The sequence below is a fragment of the Bubalus kerabau genome, chromosome 10 (genome assembly GCF_029407905.1).
Source record: "Bubalus kerabau isolate K-KA32 ecotype Philippines breed swamp buffalo chromosome 10, PCC_UOA_SB_1v2, whole genome shotgun sequence".
NCBI lineage: Eukaryota > Metazoa > Chordata > Mammalia > Artiodactyla > Bovidae > Bubalus > Bubalus kerabau.
Window position 1 is genome coordinate 4,887,596 of NC_073633.1, and position 8,434 is coordinate 4,896,029.

Sequence of the window (8,434 nt, forward strand, 5' to 3'; positions counted from 1 at the left end):
AATGTTCAAATATTTTCTTCAGATCAATTTTCTCGATACTATGTTCTTTATGACTGCATAATTATTGATACATCAAATTGTACTTAATAATTGTTGGACATCTTGGCTCTTTCTGATTTGAGACAAATTTTCATAATGCTTTAATAAATCACATTGTGGATGATTAGTTTGTGGAAAAATATTGACCTCGTAAAAGCAGTGATTTAGGAAAATTAGTCAGGAACTAGGTATCTATTGAAGGCATTGAATCAAATCTAACACCATATTAAAAGGATAATACATCATGACCAAGAAGAGTTTATCTAAGGGGTGCAAAGTTAGTTTAGCATTTGAAAAACTAATCAATGAAAATTACCCTATTAAAAAATAAAAAAGGAAAACAAAATCATCATCTCAATAAATGAAGAAAAGAAGCTTCAAAAATACCCAGCATTGATCCTGATAAAAACACTCCTCCACAAACTAGGGATAGAAGAAATAGCCTCAATTTGTTAAAAGGTGTCTATGAAAACTTTACTGCTAACACCATCCTGTTCAAAGATGAAATTCTTTCTACCAAGATGAGGAAACAGGCAAGGATGTCTACTCTCATCACTTCCATTTAAAATTGTGCTGAAGGTTTTCACCAGCCCACCAGGCAAGAAATAGAAATAAAGGATATCCTGATTGGAGATGTAGAAGTAAAATTGTCTTTAATCACAGATAACGTGATCATCTATAGAAAATCATATGAAATCTGTATAGTTATGCATTTACTAGAGCTAATAAGTAGTTTAGCGAGGTTGGAAAATATAAGATCAATATACAAGCAACAAACAACTGGAAGTTTAAAATAACGATACCATTTATGATCACATAAAATATGAATTACTTAAGAGATAAATATAAGGAAAAAATGTGAAAGACCTGTGTTCTACTAACTACAAAATATAATGAGAGAAATTAAAGAATTCCTAAATGGAGATAGATGCCATGTTTATAGATAAACACGGATAAAATATCAATTCTCGCCAATTTCTATATAGATTTAATGCAATCCCAATTAAAATCTCAGCAGGCTCCTTTGTAGATGTTGGCAGCTAATTCTAAAATTCATGTTGAAATACACAGGACGTAGAACACCCAATACAACTTTGAAAAAAAACAAAGTGGGCTAACTTCACACCATCTGACTTCAGGTTTTAGTATAGTTACACTGATCAATTTGCAATATTAGAATCAAGAAAGACAAATAGATCAGTAGTAGAACAGAAGAGAGAATCTAGCAGTATACCCACACACATATGTCTAATTGATTTCAACAAAGATGCAAAGGTAATTTGAAAGTATGAGGTTAAATTATTTTGTATAAGATTCAGCCTTTAAATTTTGCTATAAAAATACATATGTCAGCATAGTAGGATATCCATAATGTCTTGAGAAAAAACTGCAAGGTCTAAAACAGTTTGGCAAATTATTATTCTATTTTTGAATAGGATCTGTATTTTTTCAAAAGGATACACACAGATAAATACATGAATTCACACACAATAAAAGTGATTGTTAATAGTAGGAGCTTGAAATTGCTTATAATTTTAGTTTAGCTTTCAATGTTTATGCTTCTATTTTATTTACTTATAATATATTATAAGTATATATATATTATATATATTATATATATATATAATATATTACAGTGTATATCTATTTACTTATAATAGATATACACTGTAATAAAAAACAGAACTAACTCTTCTTTGCAGCATGTGGGATCTAGTTCCCAACTATGGATCAAACCTGGTCTCTCTGCATTAGGATTGCAGAGTCTTAGCCACTGAACTACCAGGAAAGTCCCTTGTGCAAATTATTAACTTCACTTTATCTCAGTTTTCTCTTTTAAAAATTGTAGTTAAGAGAACTTGGGCTTCCCTGATGGTTCAGACAGTAAAGAATCTACCTGCAATGCAGGAGACCAGGTTTGATCGCTGGGTTGGGAAGATCCCCTGGAGAAGGAAATGGCTACCCACTCCAGCATTCTTGCCTGGAGAATTTCATGGACTGAGGAGCCTGGTGGGCTATGGGGTCACAAAGAGTCAGACACGACAGAATGACTAACACACAGACAAGAGAACTTACCTCAGAGAGTTGTTGTTGGTAAATGAGTAGTACTGAAAAATATTAGAATATTTTTGGAACATAGTAAGCACTCAATGGATGTTAGCTATATAATTACAATGATTGTTTTTATCACCATCACAACCTCAAAACCAAGTCTCAGTTATATGTGTCCTTTGGGTAAACCTGGAAATTTAAGGGCTTAGAAAGCATTCTGAAATAACCCCTAAATTTGAATTTCTATTATTTAGTCTCCTTATATTATCTAAGATTTCTCATATGCTATCTGTCTCTAAACAGTATTTCGGCAGCAAATAAAGTTAGAATTTAGAGCTGATTGAAAATTAAATGTCCATTGCATAGCCCAGTTTTTGACACGAGGTGACAATAAAACTCTAGCTATTATTTTTAAAATGGAATTTTCCAGGCAAGAATACTGGAGTGGGTAGCCATTCCCTTCTTCAGGATATCTTCCCAACCCAGGGATCAAACCCAGGTCTCCTGCTTTGCAGGCCAATACTTCACCATCTGAGCCACCAGGGAAGCTCTGAAAATTAAATGTTCATTGCAAAGCCCAACTTTTGCCATGAGGTGGCAATAAAACACTAGTTATGTTTTAAAATCAACAGCAGAAGAGACTTTGGAGAACCTTCATCATCTATTTAGGTAAACATCATTAAGGACTCTGGGCTTCCTCAGCGGCTCAGTGGTGAAGAATCTACCTGCAATGTAGTATCTGCAGGAGACCCAGGTTCCACCCGTGGGTCAGGAAGATCCCCTGGAGGAGGGCATAACAACCCACTCCAGTATTCTTGCCTGGAGAATCCCATGGACAGAGGATCCTGGCGGGCTGCAGTCCATGTGGTCACAAAGAGTCAGACATGACTGAAGCGACTGAGCACACATACACAAAAAACTTCCATAATTTAAAGAAATGATCCCTAATCCACATTTATTTGCATAATTTCTAATTTCTCTCTCCTCAAATAGGGAAGATGGACAGAAAGGGAACCAGGAGTCAAATTCCTCCTCTTTGAGACCAGTGGGCTTGGTCAGAGAAGCTAGTATTTTGGGGACCTCCCCACCTCGGCTGCACACTCTAACAAGAAGCCTGGCAAAGGTCAGGTTCTATCTGAAGCGGTGCTTGCCTGTGCTTAGCTGTGCACTCTAGACATGAGGAATCTTTATTTTTCCATAGATTGCTGCCTAAAAATAGGAGAGGATTCTTCACCTGCAAGCTCCCTCTGGCTAACTACTCCATGGGTAAGAATACTGCCAAAGAACGTTCAAACTACTGCACAGCTGCACTCATTTCACATGCTAGCAAGGTAATACTCAAAATCCTTCAAACTAGGATTCAACAGTATGTGAATCGAGAACTTCCAGATTTACAAGCAGGATTTAGAAAAGGCATAGGAACCAGAGATCAAATCTCCAACATCCACTGGATCATAGAAAAGGCAAGAAAATTCAAGAAAAACATCTACCTCTCCTTTATTGACTATGCAAAAGCCTTGATCACAACAAACTATAGAAAATACTTAAAGAGATGAGAACACCAGACCACTTTACCAGTCTCCTGCTAAACCTGTATGCAGGTCAAGAAGCAATAGTTACAACCAGACATGGAGCAATGGACTGGTTCAAAATCGGGAAAGCAGTATGCCAAGGCTATATATTGTCACCCTGCTTATTTAACTTACATGCAGAGTACATCATGTGAAATGCCAGACTGGATGAAGCACAAGCTGGAATCAAGATTGCAGGGAGAAATATCAATAACCTCAGATGACACCACCCTTATGGCTTCTAGCAAAGAAGAATTAAAGAGCCTCTTGATGAAAGTGAAAGAGGAGAGTGAAAAAAGCTGGCTTAAAACTCAACATTCAAAAAACAAAGATCACGGCATCTGGTCCCATCACTTCATGGCAAAAGATGGGACAACAGTGGAAACAGTGACAGACTTTATTTTCTTGAGCTCCAAAATCACTGCAGACACTGGCTGCAGGCATGAAATTAAAAGCTTCTTACTCTGTGGAAGGAAAGCTATGACAAACCTAGACAGCATATTAGAAAGCAGAGACATTACTTTGCCAAAAAAGGTCTGTATAGTCACAGCTATGCTTTTTCCAGGAGTCATGTACTGATGTGAGAGTTGGACCATATGGAAGGTTAAGCGCCAAAGAACTGATGCTTTTGAACTGTGATGTTGGAGAAGACTTTTGAGAATCTCTTGGACTGTAAGGAGATCAAATCAGCCAATCCTAAAGTAAATCAACCCTAAATATTCATTCAAAGGACTGATGCTGAAGCTCCAATACTTGGGCCACCTGATGGGAAGAGCTGACTCATTGGAAAAGACCTTCCACTGGGAAAGACTGAGGGCAGGAAGAGAAGGAAACAACAGAGGATGAGATGGTCGGATGGCATCACTGACTCGATGGACATGAGTTTGTGATGAAGAGGGAAGCCTGGTGTGCTGTAGTCCAGGGGTAACAAAGGGCTGGACATGACTGAGCCACTGAACAACAACAGAAAATGCTGTAGTCTGACATGCTAGGCCACAGGCCTCCAGCAGGAAAGAGACAGAAATGAGGTTTGATGCTGGGGAGGTTATCAGTGACTCATGAGCAGACTGTCCAAGTTCAAGGGAAGACCTAAGTACAAGGGGTCAGTGCTCTAATAATATTACAAATACAGAATTCTCTTAGTCTCTGTATCTGCAAGTCGTCAGCATTCAGGTTTAAACTACGGGGCTGTCAGTGTATTTAAAGTTCTTGAATATATTCTTCCCAACATGGCTGCCACCAGTCGCCAGTCTTTTTCAGTTTTGTTTTTTTGGTCTCAGTAGGCATCATGTAGGATCCTAATTCCCCAACCAGGCATCAAAACTGTGCCCCCTGCATTGGAAGCCAGGGAAGTTCCAACCAGTCTTTTCTTTGCCATGCCGCTCAGCTTGGGATCTTTGTTCCCCAACCAGGGATCAAATCCAGGCCCACAGCAGTGAAAGCACCAAGTCCTAAGCATTGGACCACCAGGGAATTCCCCACCAGTCATTTCTCACCAAACTATAGCTCCTCTCTGCACTAACGGAAAGAGTGTCTGTGTGACTCTGGCTACTGCCCCTGCCTGCCACACGTGTAGAGCTCAGAGAGTCACATTCCATCTTCCTTTTGCTGGGGAGTAACTTTCAGATCCAAGCCAAGTCTCCAATTGGTCTAAATATGGACTCCATTCTACTACAATACTACTAATGTTCTCTATGGGTGAATTAATTACTATTACTGCGGTGGCACTAGTGGTAAAGAACCGACCTGCCAACTCAGGAGATGGGAGAAGATCCCTGGGAAGATCCCCTGGGGGAGGACATGAAAACCCACTCCAGTATTCTTGCCTAAAGAATCCATGAATAGAGGAGCCTGGCTGGCTATAGTCCATAGGGTCACAAAGAGTTGGACAGGACTGAAGTGATTTCACTTGCACGCACTAGATAAAAACATATAAAGGGCTTCCCTGATAGCTCAGCGATAAAGAAGCCACCTGCAATGCAGGAAATGCACATTCGATCCCTGGGTTAAGGAGATGAAAGAAATGGAGAAAGAAATGGCAACCCACTCCAGTATTCTTGCCTGGGAAATTCCATGGACAGAGGAACCTGGCGGGCTACAGTCCAAAAGGGTCACAAAGAGTTGGACACAACTTAGCAACTAAACAACAACAAGGATTTCTATCAAGGGAGAGACCTGAAACTATTGATGGAAACAAAAACATATAAAACATAAAATTCACCATTTTTAGCACCCAGTTGTGTTGGCATTAAGCATATTCACAAATTGTGCAGCTCTCACTGCTGCCCATTTCCAGAAGTTTTTCATTTTCCCAAATAGAAATATGTGCAAATTGAACAAAAACTTCCTGTTACCTCCTCCCTCAGGGGGTTACCTTAAACAGTTTTGATTCCCACAAAACCTGTAGTTGTTTTTACACCTTGTTTAAAAGACTTTGTTATTTCATTTATTTAACAAATATTTATTGGGCAACCATGCTGGGTGAAATCAAATAAAGACTTTGTTATTTCATTTATTTAACAGTTTATTGGGCAACCATGCTGCGTGAAATCAAATAAATACCTGAAGGAACTTGCAGCAAAGGAGCTTGCAATGAACTGAGGTAGATAAATGATATCAGTGCAGTGTGATAAACACAAAAATAGAGAAAGAAGAAAAGAGAACCGGCTAGAGACCCAGTGTTTATAGAACACGAACTGTCAGACTGCACCAGAGTGCTTATGCAGTTCAGTTCTCTTCATAATAGCCCTGTAAAGTAATTGCCTCAGCAGTAAAGAATCTGCCTGCCAATGCAGAAGACCCAGGTTCGATCCCTGGGTCAGGAAGATCCCCTGGAGAAAGGAATGGCAACTCACTCTAGTATTCTTGCCTGGTAAATCCCAGGGACAGAAGAGCCTGGTGGGTTACAGTGGATGGGATTGCAAAAGAGTCGGACACAACTTATGGACTAAACAACAACAACAAAGTAGTTACTCAGCTAAATTTTACCCTATTTTTCACATAAGGAATCTGAAACCTAGAATGATCTAGCAAGTTGTCCACAGGAGCTCAGCAGCTCAGGGTGCAGTAGAAGAGGCAAGCTCTAAACAGACAGGTAGGAGTTCTGGGCACCAATTCAACTCAAACAGTTAGACAGACTACTTTCTTGCCCCAGGATAGGAAGAAGGCAGAGTGGTTTGTATTCAAAACTACTAACCTAGGAGTGTATATGGAGGAAGGGAGCAGAGGGAAATAGTAATAAGAGAGGACTGAAGATGTAAGCCTTGGATAAGATTCCTCCAGACTGGGAGGGAGAGAGTCGAAGATAATGGGTGGGATTCTCACAAGTGCACCTGTGTCCTAGCCCTATTGATGGTGTGTGTGTGTTAGTCTTTCAGTTGTATCCAACTCTTTGCAACCCTATGGACTGTAGCCCATCTGGGTCCATTGTCCATGCAATTCTCCAGGCAAAAATACTGGAGCGGGCAGCCATTCCCTTCTCCAAGGGATCTTCTGGACCCAGGGATTGAACCCAGTTCTCCCACATTGCAGGTATATTCTTTACCATCTGAGCCACCAGGGTGAAGGTGGAAATTTTTCATATGTAAGTGCACAAAAGGCAGAGTGTGGGCAGAGAGGACTGTAGCACCACATATATAGCACATATGGGTAGATCTCCCCCAATACATAGCAGAATATGATGCTTCCATGCCTTGATCAATGCTTGGCTCTGTGCTTGGAGAGATCCTCCTTTCTTGTCTCCTTGCTGATCTTCTATTGTCAGAGCAAAATTGGACCAAAGTTAAACAGGTAAAGAAGATCTAATTCAAAGCCACTGCCATAGAGGAGAGGATCCAGAACCAAGTCTGAACTCAACTTAACTAAACAAAGGGCAGAAGTGTTTTTAAGAGCAAGATGAACAAGTGGAAGAGTGCTGGGGGACTTTAGAAGGTTGATCAATGGGATATGTCCAGCGCTTTGAGCTATTCCTGAGTTTGTCAAGTTTTCTCTATGATTAGGCCATGTATTTGTCAACTGGTGCCATAGAACTTAGGTTCCTCCCTCCCACAGAGATTGGGCATGGGGGTACCATATTCCTTGATGATTACAACTCAAAGGAATAGTTCTGGAGTCCTTGAGAAACAGAGTCTTGGGATGTAAAACTGGCAAGGGGCTTTTATGAAGGTTTATATTTCAAGGGGAAGAAAAAATGGACAACTACAAGTGTTCTAAAGTAATTGCTCTAAGAAAAGGGAGATCAGCGCCTAGAGTCAGAAGCAAGTCTTTGTGAAGTTCACTCAAACTCATGGGAACCTTAAGGCCATCTTGGTTACTTTTTTTTTTTTTTTTAATTTTTAATTTTTATCCACACCACATGGCTTGTAGGATTAGTTCCTTGACCAGGAATTGAACCTGGGTCCTCGGTAGTAAAAGTACAGAATCCTAACCACTGAACCACCAGGGAATTTCTGGTGATTTATTTTTAAGTTCCACTTTTTTAATCACTAAAAATATGACACATCTCCTGATTTTCTTTCTTCTCCCATCCCTAATTTTTTACTTCAAAGTCTATGGAAATTCTGATTCTTGTTCATGCACCCATCACCAGAATATTGAACTACAAGTATTGATTTATCTATTTGATATATTTGAAGCAGGGACAATATCTTATTCCATCAATTAGTACAGTAATGATCACATGGTTAGAAATAAATATTTGCTAAACTAAACTCTTACCAAAACTCATGCAGGCTATTCCAACTTTTTTCACTGATTGACCTTTCCATCAAAGT

The 8,434-nt window shown here is 39.5% G+C and overlaps 1 non-coding gene across 1 annotated transcript; it reads right to left on the reverse strand.

The window, feature by feature from the left end:
- Nucleotides 1-8,033: 8,033 nt before the first annotated feature.
- On the reverse strand, nt 8,034-8,106 carry TRNAK-UUU (transfer RNA lysine (anticodon UUU)). The gene has a single exon. It is a non-coding gene; the product is annotated as a tRNA-Lys (tRNA).
- Nucleotides 8,107-8,434: the final 328 nt, after the last annotated feature.